The sequence below is a fragment of the Corvus kubaryi genome, unplaced genomic scaffold (assembly GCF_017639235.1).
Source record: "Corvus kubaryi isolate FWS band 111438036 unplaced genomic scaffold, C.kubaryi_AGA036_p1.0 37322, whole genome shotgun sequence".
NCBI classification, from domain to species: Eukaryota; Metazoa; Chordata; class Aves; order Passeriformes; family Corvidae; genus Corvus; species Corvus kubaryi.
This window is the reverse complement of record NW_024581101.1, coordinates 127,134-140,733: the sequence shown is the minus strand read 5'-3', so window position 1 is coordinate 140,733 and position 13,600 is coordinate 127,134.

Below are 13,600 nucleotides of genomic sequence, written 5' to 3'. Positions count from 1 at the left end.
TGGTCACCACCTTTTTACCAATAGCATTGTGTCAAAGGGGCTTTTACCCTTAAACTGGCTGGAGGTTGCTCCATCAAGGCTTAAAGCTGGAGGCTTAAACCCTCCAAGCCAGGGCACGTGGCTGTCCTAGGCCACAGCGTCACTCAGCTCGTGGGTGGCAGAGGACGATGCCGGGAACCCCAAGGATGTGAGTAACTGCCCTTGTGAAGTCCAAGTGTCGGTCACAGCCTTGGCACAGCCTTGGCACAGCCTTGGCACCCAGGTGGCTGTGACAGGACACCAGCATCACAGGTGAGCCTGGATGGTGCAGCCTGAGGAGTCTGGTGCCAGCACAAGGGAGTCCCCTCACAGCAGGGGAGGGATCCTTGGCTGTTTTCCCAAAAGGGTTTTAAGAATCTGACTCTTATGACGTGGGGGAGGGATTAGGAGTTTGAGAATGTGTTTCAGGGGATGTGGGTGCAGTAGAGCTGCTCGGGGCAGGAGCCATGGCAAGGAGGCACTGCCAGAGGAGGCTGGGCAGACACCGCTCCTCATCCCCAGTAGGACAAGCTGCTGACTTTGAGAACAGACAGATCGAGCCCAGGACAAATTATGTAACTGCTGCTTTTTCATCAGTCTATTCCCCTGACTTCTCCTTGCAGGTTAATTGACTCTCTTTGTGTGTCAAGGCCACTTAGAGCTTTCTTCTATAAATGACTCCTGCCTCATCTGATGGCACAGTTAAATGTCTGAATTGTTTCTAAGACCAAAAAAAAAAGTGGAACTGAAACTTTTCTAAGCAGTTGATGTGGAAGCATGGGATCCTTCCTGAATGGTTACTCGTAACTTTTATTGCTAGCTTTGGTCTGGCTTGCTTTCACTGCAGGATGGAGACAGGAGCTTTCAAGTGATGCTTTCCTTGGAGATGTGGGAAGGGCTGGGCCTTGGCTGCTTGGAGACACCAGCTCTGCTCAGAATCCTCCCCTGTGGAGGAGGTTGGGGGTAGGAGTCCCACACTAGCACCAAAAATCGAGGGTAGTCCATCAACAAGAGACTTTGTGTTTCAAGGCCAAACAGCATCTTTGGGCCAGGGATGTGGGATTTTACCTGGGGCCCTTTTGCAGAAGTTATAGGAGGAGCTGCTGCAAACTACTTTATAGATGGAGTTGGATTAAAGGATCTGAGCAAAATTATTCATGATGCTGTATTTACTGCATGTGTCATTTTGAAGTCTTACAGCACCTGGCCTATCTATCTTCTTTTTCATTGGGGCTTGTCTGTGCAGGAAAGTCAAGTTTAATACAAAAATCTCTATTTAGCTCTTTGGTTCAGTGGGAAACATGGGAAAAATTCCATTTTTCAAGACTTGCTCCATATTCAGATGGTCCAAAGCCAGTTTTTATTCAATGTGGACTTAGTGCTGGATAAATAGATGAATTTGGTCTATTTATTATGAGAAATAAGAGAATGGAGAAATGTTTGGCTAATCCCCAATGAGTTGTGGATCTAAAATATCCTCTCCAACACAAGTAGCCCTTAACTCTCCCCAAGAGGGGTCATGTCAGAGTGCAGGGCAGTGTGAAACAGCCTGTACCTTCACTTGTGCCCTGAGCTGTTACTGCAGATGATGGACTCAGGTGCCTCCTCCAGCTCAGGTGAGACCTGCCTCGAGTACATCTCTGAGATGGCAGTACATGCCAACAAAGGATCCCTGTGAGTGGGCTGGGAGGCCTCTGCAGTGTCTGTGGGCAGGGAGACAGAAAAAGCCACTGCCTGAAGGCCATGGGGACGGGCTTGAAGGAGCAGCCACCCAGCAAGCCAGCTCTGATGAGGTCCCAGCAAGGCTTGGCTCAGTTGGAAAATATTTACTTTGCCCTTCCCTCCTCATTTTGCCTTTTTCAGGGTGGCTCTGCCAGTCTGTGTAGCAGGCATGTGCCCTGGCATCTGCCTCACTGTTCCCACTGCCCTTCCCCTGGATCCAAAAGTGTAAATACAGCCCTGAGGGGATGGCACTGTGACACCTCACCACCTGCCTCTGGAGGATCCCTGCAGCCAGGCAGGAGGCCCTGGTATGGTGCTGCTGCACCATTTCTCTCTTCACAGCCGCAGCTGGGTTCCACAGAGGTATTTCTGCTTTGCTCCATAGTTCGTGTAAATTATTTGCTCGTAAATATTATCAGAGCCTTCCCAAGGGAGCTGCTGCCTCCCACCCTACGCAGCCACCGTGTGCTCGAAGCCTGTGTCTGTAATCGATGCAGCTTCAGCTTTAATGTTTCACAGCACCAACATTCAGCCCATCTCCATGGCGCTCCCCATGGCCATGAGAGCTTTGCAGCCGTGTCCCCACCTGCCCCACAGCCCTGTCAGCCCTCAGTTTTGCCCCCACACCTGCAGCACAATGGCACCTGAATGTCTGGCAGGGCTCCCACTGGTGAACAGCTTCTGGCAATCACATCAAGGGGCGCTGGGGGTGTTTTGGGCTGCATGTATCTGCACCAAAGCAAAGGTGTTTGTGCTTTGTAAAGCTTCTGGAAAACTCTTGTTGAAGAAAACTGTTTTGCTTTCCCCCACAGAAGCCTGAATCAAAGCCATCAGTCATTTGCCCTGTGGGGTGAGCTTGCCTGAGGGTCACACTGCCACGCTGGTAAGGAGACACAGGATATTCCCATCGCTGTTCTCAGAGCTGTGTGTGGCTGTGCCAAGGCAGGGGAAATACAAAGGTAAGACCATGTATTCTCTGGGGTGCAGAGTGCTGGTGGCCACCCACACCCCATGATGTTGGGGTGTGCAGGAGCAGCAGGTGCTGGCTCAGCAGCTCCCCTGCCCAGAGCATCCCTTGTGCTTTGGAAGCTGAATGTGCCAAGTCCCACTGCCCTGGCCTTGTCATGACTTGCAGTGAGGTTTGGGACAGGCAGGGCCCCAGCAGTCCTGGCAGCAGGAGGATGGGTGACACACGGGTTACACACTATGATGCTACTTGTGCTATTGCATGAATCAAGGAGATTTTGGTGAGGGTAATGAGGGCAACTTGGGGCTCTGAGCTGGGGAGGATGAGGCCTTGGAAGACTTTAATTTCCTATATTGCACAGTTTGAGGGTGGTGGCTGTGGCCACATTTGGACCAGTGGGGTCAGACTGAGGGTAGCACATGCTGAGGAGGGAGGTGGGCTGCAGTTCCCCCCACCAGGCTCTCACCCCTCTGCCAGCTCTGCTCAATTATGGGAAATCCTTTAAGCTTTTGCATTAGTGCTGTATTTAGGTCTGCACTGTATTAGGGCTTGCCATAGAGAGCGCAGTGAGATTTCTCACTTAATAAAGAATGTTTTAAAGGCATTTGTCACCATGGGTCTGGTGCCAGGAGCCAGGTTTCTGGGCAGGCAGGGAGGGTGCTGTGGGAGGTGAGGGAGGTGGGCTGGCTCCAAGGCCTGCTGCGCTTGGCCCTGGCCAGGTCCCATCTCTGGCCCTGTGCTCCCACACTGAACACTGGGACAGAGGGTCCTGGTCTGCCCCCATTACCAACCCAGCATCAGGTTGTGCATCTCAGAGCTGGAGCTTGTGACCCTCCCAGCCCATCTGCATCAGCACAGCTGCTGGCAAAGCCCAGCCACCCTCCCGTAAGGTTCCAGGGCTGCTGTGCTGGCGGGAGGCCCATTCTGCTGGCAGTAAATGTGTCACTGGATGGTGATCAGGGATCTTGAGTCACGAACACCCACCGCCAGCCAGCCAGCCTGGGCGGTCCAGGCACAGGGCTGCAGAGCACTGGCAGGAGCTGGGAGAGATCTGCTACCTCCTCCTCCTCTGCCTCTCTCCACCGGCAGCCTCACCAACCTGCATCTTCTACAGGGCACCAAATGATGGAGCATCCCTCTGGCAGTGCTCACCTGGGGCTGAGGTGACAGGCAGCTTCCCTGGACCAGTGTGGGATGTGATGGTCCCCCCACACCCCTACTCGCAGGTGTCTGACACTGCCACAGCACTACCCACAGCTCTTGGATAGCTTGGCAAGGATGGGGCTGGGGGGGCTGCCTGTGGAAATGTGTGTCCCCTGGACTGCAAGTAGCTGAAGCTGGGGCTGGTCCAGCTAAGGTGTGCTGCTGGGAGCCAGGAGGAGCCTCTGGACTCCCCTTTCAGTGTGGATTTTTCTTTTAATCTGGTAATTGTTGAGGCAGCGGAGTATGAGATCCAGATTTTGGGCTGCTGCTGATGGTGGCTGTGGCAAATGGCCCACACTCTTGTGGAGGGCAAAGCTCAACCCTTGGCTTGTGAGCAAGCGAGGAGCCTTCTCTCCGTGCCCTGTGAAGGGCACTTCAGATCCTTGTCTCCAAACTCCAACCCCTGCAGTCGTGTGAGGGTCACGGCCTGGAGAAAGCCAGGCTTCCACATCAGACCATGGCTGCTACATGAAGGACAGGAGAGAAGTTGTGCTGCGGCTCAAGTGACATCCCTGAGCAAGCCCAGTGTAAGTGCATGTGGCAGCCCCCTTGTTGGGGGCTCAGCTGGGAGCCCCGGCAGCCTCTTCCCCTTTTCCTCAGACCTGCTGAGTGAGCAGGAAAAGCAAAATTTTGTGGGATTATTGTGAATCTGATGCTGAACCAGCCCCCAGAGCAAAAGCAGCCCCAGTGCCTCTCCCAAAACCACCACTGAGGTCCCCAGGGAGGGCCCCAACCCCAGAGAGAAATCATCAGACAGGAAAAGCTTTTCTTTCTGTCTTTGCCTTCTCCAGGCCCAGACTTGATTTTTCCTTTCAGCAACACAAAGTGCTAGAGAGGCTCAGCAGCCAGAGATCAATTTTCTCTGCTCTTGGCATAATGTGTCTGTGCAGGGGGAAGTGGCTTTTTTCTTTCTCTTGCCACTGTGTTGAGACTTGGTGGGTGACACCAGGGGCAGTGGCAGCTGCATTGCTGGAGGGAGGGTGATGGAACGCATGCCAGCCTTCACCTGGTGCTGTGCTGATGGAGGGTGTCAAAGCTTTTCACTCATGGCCATTGAAGAGAAAAGACATTGCTGGGAACGAAATCTGAGCTCGGTTCAGATATCAGTATCACTCTAAGGCACAGTGCAGGGTGGGACCCTCCACTGCTGCCTCTGCTCCTGGTGTGACATCCCCTCTCATTCATCACAAAGCACTGGCTAATGGAGGATGACTTTCTTTCTGGAGAACATGCAAAAATTTGTCTCCACAGGAATAGCATGCAAAGATCTCATGTTTAAGTGATTGGAACATAGTGGCAACACAAGGTACGAAGACTAAACAAAGGGATTCAAGATATTCTCAATTACGCAGACAAGATAAGGAAAAAATTAAGAGAATTGCAGAATTTTAAGAGGATGGGGAAGAACTTGGCATGGGATTAAATACTAGAGAAAATATTAGAAAAGCAAAAAAGTAGATGAGAAAAGCCTGAGGGGTGAGGCAGATGGACCAGAGCAAGGAGAGCTGCCAGCCCACGGACAAGGACTAACCTAGGGATGAGCCCTGGCACTGTCCCCACAGCATCCCAAGTCCACATCCCCACACTGGAGCTGTCTCCAGGTCTGCTGTGGCACAAGGCAGAGGGAAGAGAATCCTCTCCCTGGCACTGGCATGGCTGGACTTACTCAGGGGCTGCTGACAGTGAGGTGTCCATGGCTGTGGATCAATGAGGCAATGGATCAATGAGGCAGTGGGCCCTTGGCATAAATGGTGGCTCTGTCCGTGCAGGGCTGTTTGTTGGTCCATCTGTGCAGGGATGGGAGGTGGCTGCCTGTCCTGGAGGCTGGGATGGAGGACTAGCCTGGCAGAGCCACACTTTGCTTCCACCAGCCACTGGTTTGATCCTTTCCAGGCTATGCAAATTAGGAAATTCTTTGAAATACCAAAGTGTCACACTGAAATACCAGGCAGCAGCCCCTCACTTCTTAAAGCAGAAATACAGCTGGGGTTTGGATCACCGGCTTTTATCCACAAAATGCTTGAGCAAGTTCATAAACTGCAGAACAAAATACTAAAGACTGCAGACAATTATGGCAGAGACCTCTGGAGTCCTCCCCAGCACAAGGAGCCCCAGTGAAGCTGTCAATGGCTCCCACTGCTTCTGATCCTGGCTGGCAAATATTAATTTTGTCTTTTTTCAAGTTGAGAAATTAACTGTTTTGCAACCCATCTAATTTGAATACTCTAATTAAGCAGTTTTGGCACTTTTCTCGTCCCAGGACCTTCCCTGGCCAAGCACTTTAACACCTTGGTTCCCGGGCTCCTGGAGCAATCAGCCTCAGAGGTCTGCTGGTTTGGCTCTTTTGGATGACGATGATGGATGCCACATGTTATCCAGGCTGCAGCTCTTCAGGGTGTTATGAAGACCCTTGCTGTTGTCTGGATTGTCTCCAAGCAGCCAGGTGTCCTTTCCAGGAGAGCTGACAGGCTCTAGTGTGGAGGACACACAGCTTTGTACCATCAGCCTCCCTTGACATGGAAGCTGATCAAGTGTCTCAGAATGAGCTCGCCGTGTTTCTGCTCTGCAGACAGTTTGTTGGCTGTTGACAAAGGCAGCCTGGGGAGAAGCTCTGCCTGGCTCCTATTGCCCATGGCTCTGCCACTGCACTGCTATGGAAAGCCTTTCCCTCTGGCCTCAGGTTGATCTCCTCCGGAAGCATCTCATCCAAGATATGCCTCCACCCTCATCAGAGGCACGTGCAATGTGGCCATTTGGGGACGAGTGCCAGGCACAAGCACTCTCTGCTGATGTGTTTGCACATCCTCAGCTGTGGCTGGGGAAAAGAGATGGAAGGGAAAGTGAGTGTTATCAGCATGGGTATCAGGGCCATGCCAGGCAGATGGTCTATGATATTCTGATTTGATATTCCATGATTCTAAATCGAGTAGGACATGCCACCCTGCAGCATTTGGTGACAGCGGCACTGACCACCTGGGAAGTGTATCTCCCACACTCCATGAGTGCTGCTAGAACTCAGGTATTGTGCCATCCACTCCCATCCCAGCCAGGAGTGATGTTCCAGGAAAGGGCCACCAGTATTCCAACAGAAATGTCTCCATGTCACCCACCGAAGGCACTGAGGTCCTGCCACAAAAACAAGGTGCTTGGCTGTCTTGGTGACACTGCCTGTCCCAGGCTTGAGGACAGGACAAGGCAGTGGGTGTTCTGGTCTCAGGTCACCACACAACCTGGCAGCAGCCGCCCAGGGACTCAGCATGCTTTAATGAGCTCAGCACCAGAGCCTGCATGGAGGAATTAACGTTTCAGAATAATACTTGTCACTTTGCTGTGAGGAAATTGTCAAGTGAAAAGCAATTTACTAAAAAAGAGGGAGGAAAGAAATGGTTTTGCTTATTTAAAATCAACATCACATTAAAAGTATTTTCTCAATACCCCATTGGTGTTGAAGTTTACATTTTCTCTCTCTTGTTCTCACCAATGAGAGTAAAGCAGGGGGGTTCATTCTAATTAATTGTTGGCTGCTTCATTTGGCCAGCAAATTTCATGAGCAAGGCTACACATTTCTGTAGCATTTGAATTGCAAATGCTGCAGGAATATGATTAAAAAAGGAAAACACGTGGAATTCTAAAAGCAAATGTGAACCTTTCTGTAGGTTTAAAATTGCTTTATTTTTATTGATGCCATGAAGATTTTTGCCTTTTCTTTTATACCCCTGTTATACTTGTTGGGGTTTTAGGAGCTCTCCTGGGCTTTTTTTTCTGTTAAAGGAATTTTCCCCCATACATGTTGCTAGGGGAACAAATGGCTGGGTACTTAAGAAAACAAAAGAGGTGCCTATGGGGGTGGGGTGCATCTGGCTACTCTTTTGTTTCACCTGGGTGTGCGGGCAGTCGGTCTCCTGCGCTTGGACAAAGAGAGAGGCTGTTTCGTCGACTGCTTTTCCTTCTGCCGGAGAAAAACCCTGGCATCCCAAGCCCGCCTTCCCTGCCCCGCTGGGAGCCGGGCCGTGGCTGCCCTGCCCCGCCCTTGCTTCGAGCCTTCGCTGCATTGTAGCCCTGCTCACCCTGCCTGCCCAGGCCTCTGGGGGGTTCCCTATTTGGATACATCTCGTCTGCCACCCGGGATTTGTGCTCGTCCCTGCCGTTCCAGCCTGCTGTTCCCGAGGGTCCGGCCGGACACTTGGATCGGCTGCCCAGGGGTTTGTGAAGCCTTTGTTCCATCCCTCCTGGGATCCCAGGGCACCGGTGCCGCGTGCTCCCCGAGCTCGCTCCGGAGCGCCCCCTGCAGCCGCGGGGGAACCATCGCACCTGCCCTGCTCACCGGGAGCCGCCAGCGCCCCTGCCGGCTGCGAGCGGAACTGCACCCGAGGGGAAAGGGTCTGACAGCCGAGAAGGCTGGGACTGGGTTTGTGATTGTTTGCTGTTACTGCCATAGTTATTGCTGTTTGTTTGACTGGTTATACACGTATGGATATATAATAGTAAAGAACTGTTATTTCTATTTTCCACATCTTTGCCTAAAAGCCCCTTGATTTCAAAATTATAATAACTCGGAGGGAAGGGGAGTCGCATCTGCCATTCCAAGGGGGGCTCCTGCCTTCCTTAGCAGACACCTGTCTTTCAAACCAAGACAATACCTTTTTTACAACTTCTGTATTCCTAGTGCTTTTTGCCTACGTTCTTGGACTTGTTAGTCAAGCTGAGAGCCTAAACATTTTTAGAAACTTCGTAGTTAGGGATCAGTGTGCCCCAGACCCCAAGGTCCTCTCCAGAACACATTCTGTAAACTAAGACAGAACCATCCAGGAGAGGGTTCCTTGGGGAGGGGGGCTCACTCGAGCCTCTCATTGGGGAATTTTTGATAGATATGCCAATTAGTAAAACCTATAATGATATACCAGCTCTTTTGGGGTGGGCATTTTGCAGGGTGCATTTCAGTGCATATGACCTGGACGTGTGCACCTAAGGATCCTTAGAATAAATACCAAGGTAAAATCCCTTTTCCCCTTCTAACCGTGTATGAGTCTTGATTTTAAGACCAGGAAAAGGCATCATTACAAATCTTAAAAATATATCTTGACAGAGTGTTTAATCTTCTTTTCATTTGGAGTTTAAAGCAACAGGTTTGGTTATGCGTTCACTGTTGCCTTCTGGCTTTTTAGCCTTAAGGAGCTGCATTTTCAGTTTTACTCTACTATTGACTAGAAACTTTAAAATATGTACGTATATGTATTTCTAGGAAGAGGCTGTCCCGTGTGTTGGTGATTTAACAAAGGCAAATCTGAGAACAGCCCCATCCCCACAGCTTTGCAGAAATTCGTGGAAGCTGGTACTCAAGGAGAGGGTGCTGTGCTGGCATCATGTTGGGTGTGTGGAGGACAGGCCACTTTTTGGGAGCCACAGAGCTGCAGCTTGGCATGAGCCCAACACAGACCTGGTGAGCAATAGCTGGAGGTGCTTCCCAGGCACTGCAGAAAAGATTACAGCAGCTCGGACTGTGAAGGGCAACGAGAAGAGAGCTCAACATCTGGAGAAAATAGAAAGATAAATGACCCAGGAAACCACATTTCTGGCTTCACCACCACTAGCTTGCTCACACAGAGTGGTGACTCATCACCACGCAGAGACCCAGACATCCGCTTGGATGCTGATCCTGTAGGCAAGAGATGCAGCATCAGAGGGGATAACCAGGAGAGAGGGCTGGTGGGGAGGCAAGGGGCTGCAGGCAATGAGTGTGGCAGGGTGTAACAACAACATCTTCCACTGTGGTGCTGCTCAGTGCCTGGGCCAAGCTCTTCTAAATGGCTGGTGATCTGGTACCATGTCTGGGAGCCAAAGAGAGATGCTTCTCCTCCCAGAAATCCCAATAGCCTCCTTGTTGTATCAATTATATTTCAGTGCAGCCCTACTTCTGCTTCAGAATCGGTAATTGCTTTGGAAAATGTTGTTTACCTCTTTTGAAGCACCATCATCCTTTTTGTTGCTACTAAAGTAATGGCTAAAAGCTGAGGGATGGCAGAAAACCAGAAATTTCTGAGAAAGGTCCTCAGGATTTGCCTCTGAGTCATCTCTATATTGGCAGGAAAAGCTGGCAAAAAAGAAAAGTATCTCTGCAGGTTCTGAAACAGCCCCAGAATTAGGAGTCTGGGCCAGGTGGACACATCCAACCCCTAGGACACATTTCACTGGAACCTGAGGGGGCTGAGATCAAAAGCTGTCATTGCAGTTATGTGACTGGTGTGACATGACCTCTTTGAACGAGCTGCATGTGAGAGCAGCCCCCAGTGCTCCAGTAGCCATTCAAGCCCCGAGGTGATCCCTACTCTGCAGCTTCCATGCTGAACACCATAAGGCACAATAAGTGGATTAGCAAAACCTCTGGAAGAGGCAAAGAAGAAATAACACTAGGTCCTAGATTGGTTTTGCATGTATTTACGCAAATGATGCCCCCAGCTAGACGGTAACTGAGGTGAAATCTGGGCTATCCCTGCTGGCCTGGCTCAGCAGCCTGCTGCAGGCTTCCTGGAAGAGGAGAACCTGGGTTGTAGCTTGGGCAGACACAGGGAATCAGAGCCAATCAATGCTGGCAGTGGAGACAGCCCACAAGAGGCAGTGGTGGCCATGCAGCGTCCACACTGTGGCTGCAGTGGGGAGGCTTTGGCTGCTGGGGGGTAGTGCAGTCCCACCCTGGCATCCACAGGACATGTTCCAGACTCCTCACTCCATCCATGGCTTGGAGATGCTCCTGTCACCTCTCGGGGTACTGCTCCCAGTCCTGCCTCCTTGCTGGGCACAGGCAGGATTCATCTCTCACATTGGTGAGATGGGGACTGCAATTATTCCTGGCCCTTGCTTGTGCCATCTGTTTTGTTCTCTGAACATCCCTGCAGGATCTGTGTCTTAGCAGGTTAATTTAATAAGAGCCTGCTTTATTGTTGCTGGCTGCAGGCAGAGCATAGAGCAGCTGAGTCCATCAACAGCACAGAGCTGCTCTGGCAGCAATCGAATCCTGCCCGGATGTTCATTTGGGAAGATTGTTTTGCTGAGAAAGGGCAAACCCTCCCGAGGCAGCACCGAGGGCTGCGCCTTGCTCCTTTCTCCGTAGCAGAAGATATGGAGAAAGTGGCAGCAGAGATTAAATCAGGCCTTTGACCTGGGTTGTGCCACACCTCACCGGGAGGAGATGGTGATAGCGAGGGAGTGGCAGAGGTGGTATTGGCAGGAGGTACCCTGCATGTCTGACTCAGGACTTGGCCATTTATGGCAGAAGCAGCTCTTCCCATCCAGAGTTTCAAAACCTTTTACATCACCAGCTATTTTTGTGGCTCAGGATATGTGGTTAGGCACAAGGCAGTGAAAGAGCTGTGCAAACTGTTAATGAAGGGAATGACTTGTCTTAAGGATAATGAACAACCTGGTGCACTTCGAGATTGGCCTTTTTTTCAGCTGTAGACATCTATGCCCAGGTATAAAGTGCTGTGAGTTGGGAAATAAATCTTGGGAATCCAAATCAATACTGCAGGAGGGAAAAAAAATCCAGTTTCCCAATTCTGTGTCCACCTGCTTAGGCTTCCCCTCAGCCCAAGAGTGAGGCATTGCTGGTTAAAGTCAATTGCACAAAAATACATTTGGCTTTTCTCCCGCTGTGCTTTGTTCCCTTCCTCTCCCGCAGTCATTCCTCCACCGATCACAAACATAATGGATCAGCAGTGCCACAAAGCCATGCACATAATGAACCTAAGTGACCGTGTAATCTTATTATTGTCACCCTCATCCTCCCTTGCCCCTTTTCTCCCTCCCCCCGTTTGTCACTGTCACCATTGTGTCATTGTTAAAATTAGATGGGAAGCTCCTCTGGGAGCAGCTGTGGCTTTCCTTTATCCTGAGCACCCTGAGTGCCTTAAGGTACTTTGCAACAACTCGTGATTTCTAATGGGGTTAAAGTAGGAGGCAGCCTGTTTTAATGCTCACCTTTTTTACGTTTTTGAGCTGATTCACCAGCCACATGAAAATCTTCCATCCAAGCACGTCTGCCTCCTGCCAGCAATTCACTTGACAACACAATTCTGCAGGCAACGGCAAAGGAAGGAGAGGGCTTTTTACTTACATGTAATAAAGAAGAGTGAATCAAATTTGGTGTAACTTAAGTAAGATTTGTTCTGGAGGATAAAAGTCCTCACTGACCTTTTCCCATAATGGACATGTTCTCTTTATGGAAAGAAAGCGAATAAAATAAGGCTGTTTGTGAAAACAGCCACAAGCAGAGTCACCTTCTCAGTACCTTTGGATGGTTTCAGCCCGGACCAGGCACCTCTCTAGGGCTGCTGGAAGCCCAGGATGGACACAACGTGGCAGCTGTGTCTTCCTTGGACTTGCAATCAAACAGGTGATGCAGAGGGTAAAGGGACAAATCCAGCATCTCACACGTGTCTGCTGAAATTCTGCAGGCCTCAGGGAGCAGCAGAAACAAATTTGGTTTTATTGGAGGGCAGCTTCCCCTACGGGTGGGAATCATCGAGTTGGGTCTGAAGTGACTGGGGGATTTTATTTTAGATAGAAAAGAGACGTTGATTCTTTTTAGTTACTTCCTCTTAACAACGCGGGAGTTCCATTGACGAGGGAAGCGCCGGGGCCAATTCCCGAAGCGGCCGGGAATGGCCCTGGTGCTGTGCTGACACCTGCTGTCAGCCGCGCCGCGGGAGCCCCGACGCCGCCAAGCGCAGCATCCGGAGTTTAGCTGGGAAGACTCGTGCCGGTTCTGGGAGGATTTCCATGGAGAGGGCTCCGACGGAAACGGAAGAAAGCGCGTGGCAGCCGAGCAGTGAGGCTTGTGGCAGCTGTGGAGGTGAAAAGACACGGGACAAATCTTGCAGGTAGAGGTAACAACTTTCACAGAATCACAGAGTGGTTTGGGTTGGAAAGAACCTTAAAGATGATCTCGTTTCACCCCCCTGCCATGGGCAGGGACACCTTCCAGTATCCCAGGTTGCTCCAAGCCCTGTCCAGCCTGGTCTTGGACACTTCCAGGGATGGGGCAGCCACAGCTTTGCTGGGCAGCCTGTGCCAGGGCCTCACCACCCTTACAGTAAAGATTTTTTTTCTTAATATCTAATCTTAACCTACATTCTTTCAGTCTGAACCCATTTCCCCTTTCCTGTCACTACATTTGTAAACAGTCCCTCTCTGTCTTTCCTGTAAATTCCCTTCAGGCACCGGAAGGGGCAGTTAGGTCACCCCAAAGCTTTCTCATCTCCAGGCTGAACAATCCCAATTCTCTCAGGATTTACTCATATAAATGGATGGGTGCGCCATCCCTCTGATGAACTTGGTGACCCTCTTTGTCACCAGCCCAGCGGGCTTCCAGGGATGAAGAACCGTGGTACCGGTGTCACAGCCCGCGTCCCCTCTCCCGCGGGTCTCTTGCCGGCAGGGAGCTCAGAGGAGTTTAAGGAGTTCGAGCTATCGAGTGCTGAGCAGGAGCTCGTGGAGGGACAACACGCCTCTCACAGAACCGCCCTTGAAGGGACTGCGGGCACGACTGCCATGTTAAGGCCGCCATATTGGGGGGCCGGGTAGGGACAGTGCCTCGGTGCCTCACGCAAATCTGTCCCCCATCACAGTGCGGGTGCCTCGGTGTCACATTCCAACCTGCCCCCCCGGGCGCAGTTCGGGCGTGCCGTGACGCAG